The sequence below is a fragment of the Gossypium hirsutum genome, chromosome A02, assembly GCF_007990345.1.
Source record: "Gossypium hirsutum isolate 1008001.06 chromosome A02, Gossypium_hirsutum_v2.1, whole genome shotgun sequence".
In the NCBI taxonomy this organism is placed as follows: domain Eukaryota; kingdom Viridiplantae; phylum Streptophyta; class Magnoliopsida; order Malvales; family Malvaceae; genus Gossypium; species Gossypium hirsutum.
In genome coordinates this window covers 90880211-90894994 of record NC_053425.1, presented here as the reverse complement: position 1 = coordinate 90894994, position 14784 = coordinate 90880211, and the positions used below count along the sequence as shown (strand labels likewise).

General features: G+C 39.2%; 1 non-coding gene across 1 annotated transcript; it reads right to left on the bottom strand.

The window, feature by feature from the left end:
- Positions 1-1438: 1438 nt before the first annotated feature.
- LOC121217174 (small nucleolar RNA R71) lies at positions 1439-1545 on the bottom strand. Its single transcript, XR_005913338.1, has one exon. It is a non-coding gene; the product is annotated as a small nucleolar RNA R71 (small nucleolar RNA).
- Between the last annotated feature and the right edge of the window lie 13239 nt (positions 1546-14784).

Genomic DNA, 14784 nt, shown 5'->3' with positions numbered 1-14784 from the left:
GAATTATATGATAAATATTTGATTTGTTCTTAATTATGTGTTCTTAATTCTTATTTTAATATTCTAGGATATTGATTCAAGTATTGATGTGCTTATTCAGAGGAGCAAAAGTCCCTGTCTAAGAGTAGATCTAGCATAATTGAGCGGAGTTGATTGCACGCCTAGACATAGGGTGACATAATTTTGCCGGATTAGGGTGAAACCTAATAAAGAAATCCATAGATCGAGTTAATGCAACGCTAGGGGTTTTAATTAGAAAGAGATTTCAATTAATCAACCTAGGGTTAGATGTTGTTAGTCTCGAGAGAGATAATAATATAACTTAGGGATTTCTACGGATCAAGTCAAGTGAATAAATCGTTTGATTCAGAGTCAAATAACAAGTGAAGTCTAGGTGGATTTTTCCCTTAGGTATTGTCCAAATCAATTAGTTTTCCCAAAAGTATTTCCCTAGTTTTCCTCCTGTGCATTCTTAGTTTAGTTAATTACTTTAGATAAAACAAACCTCTTTATTTTTAGGCTAGAAAATAAAAAGAGAGTTAATACTAGTACTTTTAGTTCCTTTGGGTTCGACATCCCGGTCTTGCCATAAGCTATACTACTGTTCGATAAGGTGCGCTTGCCTTTGTCATGATAATAGTTAGTTTTCAAGAACGGACATTCATAAATTATAAAACTTATTGCGATTTGTTCACATCAAGTTTTTGGCGCCGTTGCCTGGGAACTAACATATTAGGAACACTTAATTTTTATTACTTTAGCCATTTATTTTATTGCAATTTAAATTTTATTTTGATTTTTGTTACTAAATTTTCTTTTTCCTTCTGGTAGGTTTATATAGTTTATGACTACAAGAAACCCGTCAAGACCATTACTTTTTGATAGTAAGATCGATCGTACAGCTCGCAGAAACCGAAGAGAAATAAGACGAAGCCTAAGATACACAGAGGAAGAGGAAGAAGAAGAGGAAGAGGAAGATATTTCCACCACAACTGAGGAGATGGCTTAAAATCAGGAAAACCCGCTACCTCCTGCAATTGCTGCTGATCCAGTAAATCAAAATCCTACTCCGCGCACTGTGTGTGATTATGCTAAACCTACTTTAACAGGAACTAAATCGAGTATAGTTAGACCTGCTGTTGCTACAAATAATTTTGAACTGAAACCTAACACAATTCAAATGATACAACAGTTTATTCAGTTTGATGGTCTGTAGGATGAGGATCCAAATACTCATTTGGTGAATATTTAGGAGTTTTGTGACACATTTAAAATCAATGGTGTTTCTGATGATGCTATTCACCTTCGGTTATTTCCCTTTTCATTGAGGAACAAAGCTAAACAGTGGTTGAACTCTTTACCACGAGGGTCAATCACTACTTGGGAACAAATGATCGAAAAATTTTTACTTAAATATTTTTCACCGGCTAAAATAGCTAAGTTGAGGAATGATATCTCTTCTTTTGTGCAGATGGATCTAGAAACACTGTATGATGCATGGGAGAGATACAAGGATCTATTGAGAAGGTTCCCTCACCATAGGTTACCTTTATGGTTGTAGGTTCAAATGTTTTACAACGGTGTGAACCCCTCAACAAGGCAACTTATCGACGCAGCTGCTGGTGGGACTATCAATACCAAAATACCTGAAGTGACTTACGAAATTATTGAAGAGATGTCAGTGAATAACTATTAGTGGCAAGTCATGAGAACAAATTTGACAAAAGCAGCCGGTGTTTTCAACCTCGATGCGGTTACTATGCTACCTAACCAGGTAGAACTTTTAAATAAAAACATTGACAATTTATATGGTTCTACTCAGGTACATCTAGTGATGAGATGTGATTCAAATGAAGGAGGAGTACACACAGAATTTCAATCCTTCAACCCCAACACTGAGGAGGAACAAGTTCAATTATGGGTAACAATAATTCTAGACCTCAAAATAACCCATACAGTAATACTTATAATGCAAGTTGGAGGAACCATCCCAACTTCTCCTGGGGTAGTCAAGGGAATCAAAGGCCACAACATCCTCCGGGTTTTCAACAACCACCTTACCAACAGGAAAAGAAGCTGAACCTTGAGGAGATGCTAACAAAGTTTATCTTGGTGTCAGAAACTCGCTTTTAGAATACCAAAACAACACTTAAGAATCAACAAGCATCGATTCAAGGGCTTGAAACTCAGATAGGACAGCTCGCTAAACTAATTTCTAAATGACCACAAGGTAGCCTGCCGAGTAAAACTGAATCTCACCCAAGGGAACAAATCAATGTGATTACCATTCAAGACGAGGAAGGGCTAGTTGAACCTGAGCCAGAATTGAGGCAAGGAATTGTGGTAAGTAAACGTAAATGTGAGGTAGTCCACAGTGAGCAAAAACTGGTAAGTAAAAAGTACAAACCACGGGTGCCATACCCCAATGCGACATGGAAAGACTGCATAGATGAACAATTTGGTAAATTCTTTAAACTATTAATGAAATTGCATATTAACTTATCGTTTATTGAAGCTCTTTCGCAGATGCCAAACGCAGTTAAATTTTTAAAGGAGTTTTTAGCAAATAAGAAAAAGTTGGATGAGGCGTCGCATGTGGAGATGAATGCAGTTTGCTCAGTCATTCTACAGAATAAGCTTGCCAACAAATTGAAAGATCCAGGGAGTTATACGATTCCTTGTGTGATTGATAGCTTAGATGTTAGTAACGCTTTGGTTGATTTAGGTGCTAGTATTAATGTCATACCCTATAAAATGTTTAAACAACTAGGTCCTGGGAATCCCAAACAAACTAGGATGAGCATTCAGTTAGCAGATAAAACAATTAGACTTCCTAGGGGCATTATTGAAGATGTACTCGTTAAAATTGACAAATTTATATTCCCAATCGATTTTGTTGTTCTAGAGATAGAAGAGGATAGTAACGTGCCTTTAATTTTAGGACGACCCTTTTTAGCAACTGCTAGAACAATTATTTATGTTGGTACAGGTGAACTCACACTTCGTGTGGGGGATGAAACAATCACTCTTCAAGCTCGAAATTTTACTAATACTGATCATGTGGTTCAACCTTTTTTTCAGGAAACAAGTTCGAAAAGCATACATGAGCCTTGTTCAAGTAGCAACAAAGGACCCATCTATGAAGAATGAAGGCTACAAATCTAGGAACTAGATGAATAGCGGACACAGAAACCAAGAGCACGCGATAGACCAAAACCAAGCTATGACGAGCTCAATGTTTCACCAAATCAACTTAAGGTTGGAGACAAAGTACTACTAGATGCAGCAGACCCTCGTATTGCCACTTCTGAACCTAATGGAGCAATCCTTTTTATGGTACTCAGCATTTTTCCATATGGGATAGTCGTGGTAATTCATCCTAAATTCGGCACCTTTAAGGTAAATTGTACCCGTCTAAAACCTTATTTTGAGTTTGATAGCAGGAATAAGGAGTGTAAACTCCTCGCACCACCATGACCATACAATAGAGAGGCAAGTCGAGCTTAGACTATAAATAAGCGCTCCTCGAGAGGCAACCCGAGCACTAATGGTGGTAACTTCTTTAAATTTTAGTTTTTAACATTTAAATCACTAACTGAGTACTTGAACACAGGTTTCCCAGAAACCATACGGCCAGGCACATGGGTGTGCCTTAGGCCGTGCTCATACCTCGGCCAGTGACACGGCCATGTGATACTGCGTGTGAAAACAGAGCGAAAGTTTTCCCCAACACAGGATTTGATACGTTGCCACGGTCGTGCGACAAGGCCATGGATGAAACTGTCAAAACAACACGGGCATACGACACGCCCATGTTTAGAAGCGTGGTTGAAACTAAAAAATTAACACGGGTGTGCGACATGCCCGTGCTCACTACCCATGGTCGATACTGTCAAAACAACATGGGCATGTGCATACATACATCGGTGTGGGAGAAGCGAACAAAGTAGAACACGACTGTACAACACGGTAGTGTGCATCAACACGCCCAAAGAACACGAGCGTGGGCCGAATTTTAGACGCGCCCAAATTTGAAAATCACGAAACACACGGGTTGAAATAAGGGTACACGGGCGTGCCCCATGGCCATGTGCCCCAATATCTATATAAACCCCTCACTATTCATCATCCCCTTCCCCAAAAACCCTAACCCTAGCTGCCAAAATCCCCCCTCCCACCACCGACTGGCCATTCCTTTCTCTTTCTCCTTCTATCTTTCTCCTTTCTTCCTCTCTTTCATCCCCTCTACTCACCCTTGCACACCACACAACCTTATTGTCCACGCCCGTGGCTGACCACATCACTCCTCCACCAAGCATTATTGCATTTGTCCTTTCTTTTTCTCTCTATTCTCTTGTTATTTATTGTTATTTCTTGTTAATTTGAATGTTTCTGATGATAATTATGCTTATACTCTTTGTTTTTATTTAGAAACTTGCCATTTTAGTTGATGCATTATGATACATTCATCCTTGTGTTTCCATAGATTTCATGCCATATTATCATTACCATATGCACTAGGTATTTTGTTAGCACTATTATTGTATTCTAAATGCTAATAATAAATTGATATATCTATTAAGGCTTAGTTATTTTCAGTAGATTTTTCCTTTAGTCAGTAACCCCTATGAAGTATTCTTGTTTAGTTTTAACATGGCTGCATACTTTTACATGCTATTCTTGGAGATTATTCTTGTAACCTCGTCTTTTCATTACAAATGCCATGACGAACCCAAAAGGCAAGAAGATTGCCGTCCCCGCCTCCAAGAAACAAAAATGAGTAGTACCCTCCTCGGGTCCCACTACCGAGATCAGGCACCCATTCCTCCAATTTCTACCGAGACCACAAGAGGAACTTTTCCAGATATTATAGGCTCGACCCCTAGGTGTGGGCCGTTGGATCAACTGGACTGCTTTAGAGTAGATCCAACTGGCTGACGCAGTCTGGGCTCTCCTGACAACTGACCCGTGGGGGCTCTTCTTCGAGATCATCGAGTCAACGTACCTCGAGCTCACACTCATACTCTACTCGATCTTCCACCTTCAAGTTTTTATGACAGAGTTCGATGATCCTGGAACAGTCTAGTTCCGTCCCGGTAGTTTAGTTCGCCAGCTGAGTGTGCCTGAGTTCAGAGTCGCATTGGGGCTATATACAGAGGAGTTCATAGACGACGACGACTTCGCCAGCCTCCACCGCCACATCCACTACACTTCTTCAAACTGCTGGAGGGCCCTCGTTCCTGTTTCGGCCACCTATGACCCTAGTCACTCCAAGGCTTCGGCTCTCGCCCCATCCTTGCGATACCTAAATCCCATCCTAGCTCACACACTGACAGGACAGCGAGACAGCACCGGTGTCGTCAACACTAACGACGCCTATTTTTTATAGAGCATGGCGCATGGGCACATGTTCGACCTCGCCTATTTCATTGCCCTCGCCATTCACCATCAAACAGAGCGGCATAGAAAGTGAGTCATTTCCACCGACCCTTATGTGACTTACCTAGCAGGGTACTTCGGTGTCCTTAACACAGCGACGCAAACATCCTCCCTCACCCTCATCGGTCAAATATCCCTACAGGGTGTCTCGAGTATGCTACATATGAGGATGATCGAGCGACGATGTGCATTCGATCCTCCCCAGTACCACATCGTCTAGTCAGCAGAACAGGAGGACCTAGAGGACATTACTGATGATGTCCCACCACCCCACGAGGATCCACCATCTCAGCCACCACTTATTCATTGTCCAGTTCATGCGGTGGCTTCACTCTCTGATATCTCTGAGTGCCTCACTCGATTCGAGCAGCAATGTTTTCAGCGCTTTGATCACATTGATACAACTCTACATCAGATTTGTTAGCACCTCCACATCTCGTCGCTGCCCCCACATTGCGAGCCATTTAGCGATGAAGATGCTTAAAGACTTTATTTATTATTTTTATGTTTTTATTTTTATTTCTTTAAAACTACTTTTTATTTTATTTTTCTTCAATTTTATTTCTACTACATCTTTAGGTTTTATAATTTATATTAAACAATTTATAATTTTGGCCATTTCTTTAATAGTAATCATGCTACTTTATATTTCCTAAAGAGTTGTTGATTTTATTGCAGTTATAAAGAGCTCCAAAGCTCACTATTACTTAAGAATTTACAACTCCACAGGAAAAGGTTTTCCATGATTGCCATGTCCTGCTCAACCACGACCATAGCTACCACCAGCTATAATATTCTTTTGGAGTAGGACTTGTGGACTAACGAACCTCTACCACCACCGGAGTATCCTCCTCCAATCTCACATTGGCCTTGGTCGATTATTCTCCATAACTCCAATTCAAGGAATTCATCCACAAATTCAGGAAGTTTCACTTCTCTCCCTCTCTTATATCTATATTTTTCAGTAAATTTATCTTTGTACATTGAGGACAATGTACATCTTAAGTTTGGGGGGTTATTCATATCATCATCAGAAAAAATCCCTAAAATTTGTCTTGTTCTCAAATAATCTTCTCATATCATTATTAGAATAAATTTTGATTAATTTGTGATTTTTATTGATATGTCTTGAACTAAAACATAAGCATTTATGCATTGATTGTTTAAACTTTAAGGAATTAGAGAATCAAGCATGATAAGTTGATTTTTGAGAATTAAAAAAAATTTAGGTTGCTTCCCCAAGTTTAGGCATTATCATGAGTTGAAATTCACAGGTTTAACATCAAAAAGCCATAATTTTTGTGAGATCTGAGCATATATTATTTTTTCATGCTCACTTCTATTGTTATGAGTGCGTCAATATTGAATTGTTATTCTAGAACTTGCTTGATTATGCATGTCAAGACCACACCTTTGATTTGATATGTAAAGATGATAAAGGCACTTAGGTTTAACCCACTCATTCCATAAAAGCCTACATTCATAATTAACCCTTAGTGAACCCCCTTAAGCCCAACAACCCATTCATTGATCTAACCTCAATATTAACCCATAACCTATTATTGTTGAAATCCCCTCAATTAATTTGATCCCTATTTTTTGTCGAGATTTGATTTGAATAAATTTCTTAGCTATGTTTTATTTTTAGCAAAGTTCTAAAATATTTGATTTTTTTTTTTAAAAGTATAAAATTATGTAATGCTTAGTTTAAAACGATGTTATCCATGAAGAAAAGCTCAATTAGGAATGTAAATTGTCAATTGTAGTATTCTTCTAGTTAGGTAATTTTTCAATTCAATCTCGATTCTAACCTTATTTTTCAGCTTGTAACCACACCCCCTAACCAAAGCCACGTTACAACACTCTAAAGACCTTTTGATTGACGTATCATCTCAATATATAATGCTGGAGAATTGATTTTCACGTAAGCCTATGGTAATAACTTTTCATATTGACTATTGAGTGCTAAATTTCTTGTCCTTGAACAACTTGAGTGATTTGAGTGAATCTTCAGTGAGGATGTGAAACTTTGTGATATTTTGAATTAAAAGTGATTACTTAGATGAGGGGCGGCACCTATGTTTTCATGATAAAATGCTCAACTTGGAATGTTTGAAACTTTGATGTTCTTTGAGTTGAATTTTCAATGTATGATTACTTATGGATTGTTTTGAGATACTAGTGATGAGAATTATAGGTTGAGAAGAATTTATTTTGATTGTGAGTTGAGGATTTTACTTGAGGACAAGAAAACGCTTAACTGTGGGGGTATTTGATAAACCATAATTTATACATATTTTTATCCCATGATTAGCATATTTTTGGATTAATTATCATTGGATTTATGGAATTTGATGCTTCTAATCCTTTAAATTTTATATTTTATACTTAGGTGAGCATAGGAGCGTAAAAAGAGCGAGAAACGGGCTGAAAATGAAGAAAATGGGCCAACGTGGGAAATCAACACGGCTTAGACTTCCTTACACGGGCAGACCACACGCCCGTGTCTATTCAACAGACTTGAACATGGGTTGAAGCACTTGCACACGGGCGTGTCCTTGTCGAGTCTAAGTCTAATCCTATTCAGAAAAGGCCACTCTTGAGGGTTTTGAAGCATTCTAAAGCCTATATAAACACCCTAGGAGGTACCTAGAAGAGACACGGAGTAGGAGGCAAGGAATTACTCGAAGAAAGCCAATTGATCCATCTCAGAAGCCAGATTATCCTTCAAGACTGAAGATCTCCCTTCAATTTCCTTCTAGAGTTTTTGGGTTTTCTTTATGTTTTGTTATCATTATTCTTCTGAGATGTTTCCTTTTACACTTATGAACTAAATCCCCTAAATACCTAAGGGGAATGAAACCTATGACGGATCTTGTTATTATTTTCTAAATTATATGATAAATATTTGATTTGTTTCTAATTATGTGTTCTTAATTCTTGTTTTAATATTTCAGGATATTGATTCAAGTATTGATGTGCTTATTTAGAGGAGCAAAAGTCCCTGTCTAAGAGTAGATCTAGCATAATTGAGCGGAGTTGATTGCACGCCTAGACATAGGGTGACATAATTTTGCCAGATTAGGGTGAAACCTAATAAAGGAATCCATAGATCTATTTAATGGGGTTTTAATTAGAAAGAGATTTCAATTAGTCAACCTAGGGTTAGATATTGTTAGTCTCGAGAGAGATAATAATATAACTTAGGGATTTCTATAGATCAAATAAAGTGAATAAATCGTTTGATTCAGAGTCAAATACGAAGTGAAGTCTAGGTTGATTTTCCCCTTAGGTATTGTCCAAATCAATCAGTTTTTCCCAAAAGTATTTCCCCAATTTTCCTCCTGTGCATTCTTAGTTTAGTTAATTAATTTAGATAAAACAAACCCCTTTATTTTTAGGCTAGAAAATAAAAAGAGAGTTAATACTAGTACTTTTACTTCCTTTGGGTTCGACATCCCGGTCTTGCCATAAGCTATACTACTGTTCGATAAGGTGCACATCCCTTTGTCATGATAATAGTTAGTTTTCAGGAACGGACATTCATAAATTATAAAACTTATCACGATTTGTTCACATTAGTAATCCGAGGGGAGTTGTATGTAAATGATACAACTACAATGTTAATGTATGTGTTGAGTTGTACTTGAATTTAATATACCATGAATTGTTTGATTGTGGAATTGGGAAAGCATGATGGTAACAGAGATAGTAGAGTTCCCGTTCAAACCTAAGAAATAAATAGGATATTCTTGCTGTGACGTTGGGTCACTTGTGTGAGCTAGGGTAAGACATGTCTAGGACATGCATCGGCCACATTATGAGAGCCAGTGTAAGACCATGTCTGGGACATCGCATCGATATTAAGACGAGTGCTAGTGTAAGACATGTCTGGGACACGCATCAGCCTCGAGACGTAAGCTAGTGTAAGACATGTCTGGGACATGCATCGGCTACAAGATGTGTCAGTGTAAGACCATGTCTGGGACATGGCATCGGCACAGATATACTATACTTGTGTAAGACCATGTCTGGGACATGGCGTCGATGTTTGACCCCATATTTGAGGCTAAATGAGTATCCAATAATGTTCCATATAGTTCAATGGTGAAAGTATGATTTAAAGTTAAATAAGACAGTATAACCGTGATGTGAGTGGTACAAGTACCTATATGGTATGTATGAAATGTGAGCTCAATATATACTATATGAGGTGTAATGAATATTGATGAGTAAGTTTTGCTTATGTCGCTTGTGTATTATGATACTTGTTGATGAATGGTAAAGATATGTTGTATATTTATTTATGTGCAACTTACTAAGCTTTATGCTTACTCTCTCTCCTTTTACATTTTCTTATAGTGCCGCCTATCTAACTCAAGGATCAATGGAAGTTAGAGATATCGATCACACTATCAATCGAAACTTTCGGTATAGTTTGATTTGTATTTTTAAATATGGCATGTATAGGGCTTAGACTTTGCTATTTTTGTGTCATTGAAAACTGGCCAAATGTGTTGGCTTGGGTTGGGGTCCCTTCATTTTTATTAAGACTTGAATGATGGCTAATATTTATTTTGATTTATATACAAAGAAGTTATCTTCATAGATGAGTAAAATGTACGAATGGAATGTCGTTTATTGTGGTTGATTGTGGTTGCTACTATGGCTTGTGTAAGTAAGGGTGGCAAACAGGCTTGGTAAATAGCCTTATATTTTCCACACGGGTAGACACACGGGCGTGTGTCTAGGCTGTGTGTGACACACGGTCTTCCTTATGGGCATGTGGTCTGGCCTTGTGTCCCCTGCACATAAAAAAATTCATGTCAGTATGCATGATAGTAAACACACGAGCAGAGACACGACCGTGTGTCTCAGCCGTGTGATAGACACGGCCCAGCACACAGGCACACGCCCAGCATACGAGCGTGTGCATTGGTCGTGTGATATTTTGGGGATGATGACGTCAGAAATAGAATATCCATGCTTTTGCACACGGGCTAGGACAAGGGCGTGTCATGGCCATGTGAAGGACATAGGCCAGGCACATAGGCGTGTGTCAGGCCGTGTGAAAACCCTTGTAGGTGTGCATTTAAAATTATTTCCACACAAGTGGAAGACATGGGTGTGTCCCTATATTGCTTAGGCCATGTAAACCACACGAGCCATCACACGACCATGTCGATATGGCCACACAGGCGTGTTACCCTTCCACATGGGCGTGTGCCTTGTTTCAAAGTCAAATTTTCTATAGATGGTTTAAGGACCCGGATCGATCCCAAACAATTTTCAATGGTCGATTTGTAGCTCATAGGCTCATAACAAGTAGTTTAAAGTAGAAATTAAAAAAACTTTTAAATTGGACCGAGTCTGGGTAACTTGCGAACATTTGGGTGCATGAAGTCGAGTTAGGTAATACCTCGTATTCTACTCCAGCCTGGGTTACAGATATGGGGTGTTACATTTAGTTGTATTAGAGCTATTGTTTAGTAGTTCTAGGACTAACCTAGCGAGAGTACGGATCTAGCTATACATGCCATAACTCTATATTGATAATGTGACGACTTCTAACGATTATATATTGTATTTCTATATAGTAAATGGATCCAGATAGAGCCACGGTGGATGATGTGGAGAGTAACATGCTGGCTCCTGCCGAGGGGACCGCGCCAGTCGAGAGTGTGCCCAAGACTATGGGCCAATATGGAGGGGCTAGTCTATCTTTGAATGATGGACGCTTGGTATATGGAGTTCGTTCTTGCAAATCGGAACGCTTCGCCTCCCCCACCTCCTTGGATCCCTCAGTATAGCCAGGTAGCACCACAAGGCATAGACTTGATGAGGATGGAGAAGCCTCCGGTAGACAAGATTAGGAAGCAAGGGGCTGAGGAATTTCAGGCTAACTTAGATAACGACCCGAAAAAAGTAGAATTTTGGCTAGAGAATACCATTGGGGTATTCGATGAACTATTGTGTACACCTGAAGAGTGCGTGAAGTGTGTAGTGTTAATCCTACGGGATTCGATTTATCGGTGGTGTAATACTCTCATGTCCGTTGTACCAAGATAGAGGATCACTTGGGAATTCCTCTAGGAAGAATTCTAAAAAAAGTATATTAGCTAGACATTCATAGACCAAAAGAGGAAGGAATTTTTAAAGCTAAAGCAAGGCAGCAGAATAGTGATGGAGTATGAACGAGAGTTTGTGAAACTCAGCAAATAAGCGCGGGAGTGCATGTCCTAAGAAGCCATCATGTGTAAGAGGTTTGAGGATGGTCTTAATGAAGATATCCGAGTATTTTTTGGTATTCTAGAACTAAGAGAATTTGTAGTGCTCATTGAGGGAGCATGCAAGGCAGAAGAGCTGGTTAAAGAGAGAAGGAAAGCAGCTTTTGAGTCGCGAGATTCAAAGAAGAGACAGATAGGGAAGTCACATCAGTCCTCATCTAAGAGATTGAAGGAACTCGCTACCTAATCTAATGCTTCGATTGGGTTTTCGAATAGAAAAAAAATCAACAAAATACGACTTTTAGAGCCCAGACCACTTCTGTTGCGAGTGTCAGTAGTGCTCGACCGAATAGGCCAGAATGTTCGCAATGTGGTTGTCGTCACTTTGACAAGTGCTGAAGGAATGAAAGGGTTGTTTTAAGTGTGAATCATTAGAACATTTCATCTGGTTCCAAAATGGAAGAGAGAGAGAGAGAGCAAGAAGCGAAGGCAAGTAGTGCTCCATTGAGGTGTAGACCACAAAAGAACTCTAGAAGCGGGGCTACTAGTCGAGGTGTGCCAAGAGATGATGCAGTGAGGTCCGAGGACAGAGCGCCTGCAAGGACTTATGTTATTCGTGCCTGTGAAGAGGCAGAGTCTCCCGATATGTTCATGGGTACCTTTTCTATCCATGATATATTTGTCGTTGCTTTAATTGATCCGGGGTCTACCTACTCCTATATATGTATGGAATTGATACCTCATATGAACATGATAGTAGAGTCCACTGAGTTTGTAATAAAAGTGTCTAACCCTTTAGGCAGACATGTGCTAGTGGACCAAGTATGTAGAAATAGTCCTTTGACAATTAGAGATCATTGTTTTCCAGCTGACTTGATATTATTTCCTTTTAATGAATTTGATGTAATCCTTGGGATGGATTGGTTTCCTTTTCATAGTGTTGTAGTTGACTGTGGGAGAAAAGTTATTGAGTTGAAATGTGAAGACGGGAATGTTTTTCGGGTCGAGCCAGATGAATCAGATAATTTGCTTGTAATAGTATCGTCTTTGACTACTGAAAAATATTTGAGGAATGGATATGAGGATTACCTAGCTTTTGTGCTTAATACTCAAGTGTCTGAATTGAAGATAGAATTAGTACTAGTGGTTTGTAAGTTTACAGATGTGTTTCCGGAGGAATTACCCGGATTACCTCCAGTGAAGGAAGTTGAGTTTGGAATCGAGTTGGTGCCCAGTACGACACCCATCTCGATTACTTCGTATGGGATGGCTCCTACAGAGTGGAAGGAGTTGAAAGCTCAACTACAAGAGTTAACTGACAAGGGCTTTGCGAGACCGAGCTTTTCCCGTGGGGTGCTCCGGTGCTCTTTGTGAAAAAGAAAGATGAGTTGATAAGGTTATGTATTGACTATAGACAACTCAATAAGGTAACAGTGAAGAACAAGTATCCTTTGCCAAGGATCGATGACCTATTTGATAAGTTAAAAGGAGCTACTGTATTTTCCAAGATTAACCTGAGGTCAGGATATTACCAGTTAAGAATGAAAGAGCAAGATGTGCCGAAGTTGCGTTTCAGACAAGATACAGGCATTATGAGTTCCTTGTCATGCCCTTTGGTTTAACTAATGCCCCGGCGGTGTTTATGGATTTGATGAACCGCATTTCTTGGTCGTACTTGGATAAGTTCGTGGTGGTCTTTATCGATGACATACTGATTTACTCACGTGATGAGAGTGAACATGGAAAGCATTTGAGGACTGTATTACAGATCCTAAGGGACAAACAATTGTACGCCAAGTTCAGTAAGAGCAAATTCTAGCTTAGGGAGGTTGGATTTTTAGGACACATTGTGTCGGGTGATAGGATTAGAGTTGACCCAAGCAAAATCTCAGCTATTGTTGAATGGAAACCACTGAAGAATGTGACAGAAGTTTGAAGCTTTTTGGGTTTGGTCGAATACTATAGGTGGTTTGTAAATGAATTCTCTAATATAGCTACCCCGATAACAAGATTGCTGCAAAAAGATGTCAAGTTCAAATGGACATAAAAGTGCCAACAGAGTTTCGAACAATTAAAGGCTTTGTTGACAAAAGCCCCAGTGTTAGTACAACCGAAGTCGAGTAAGGAATTTGTGATTTATAGTGATGCCTCATTGAATGGTTTTGGGTACATGCTAATATAGGAAGGTAAGGTTATCACCTATGCCTCAAGACAGCTGAAGCCACATGAGAAAAATTACCCAACACACGATCTAGAGTTGGCTACCATCGTGTTCGCATTGAAGATTTGGAGGAACCATTTTTATGGTGAGAAATGCCGAGTATTCACTAATCAAAAAAGTCTCAAGTATTTAATGACGCAGAAGGAATTAAATCTACGACAATGAAGGTGGCTAGAACTAATAAAGGATTATGAGCTGATAATTGACTATCACCCGGGAAAGGCGAATTTAGTTGCCGATGCTTTGAGTAGAAAATCATTGTTTGCCTTGAGAGCCATGAATACTCAGTTGACTGTATCTAATGATGGTTCGATTCTAGCAGAGTTTAGAGTTAGATCGGCATTTCTAAGAGAGATCCATGAAGCTTAGAAAGGTGATAAGGAGTTGCAAGCTAAGATGGCTCAGTGTGAGACGAAAAATAAATTTGAGTTTTGTGTTGGTATGGATGGGTGTTTGATGTTCAAAGATAGAGTTTGTGAACCCAAGAACAACGAATTGATTCAGAAGATTTTAGGTGAGGCATATAGCGGGTGTTTATTCATCCACCCGGGTAGTGTGAAAATGTATAACGACTAGAAGAAAATGTATTGGTGGTCAGGGATGAAAAGAGATATTTCACAGTTCGTTTCCAAGTTTCTTGTGTGTCTGCAGGTGAAGGCTGAACACCAAGTACTTTCGGGTCTACTTCTGCCTACAAAGGTTCCAGAGTGGAAGTGGGATCGAATTACCATGGATTTTTTGACGGGCTTGCCGATAACCCCAAAGAAAAAGGATGTTGTTTGAGTTATTATGGATAGGTTAACAAAGTCGGTACATTTTATACCAGTGCGTACTGACTACTCCCTTGAAAGATTGGCTAACTTGTACGTTTCTGAGATTGTGAGGCTACATGGAGTG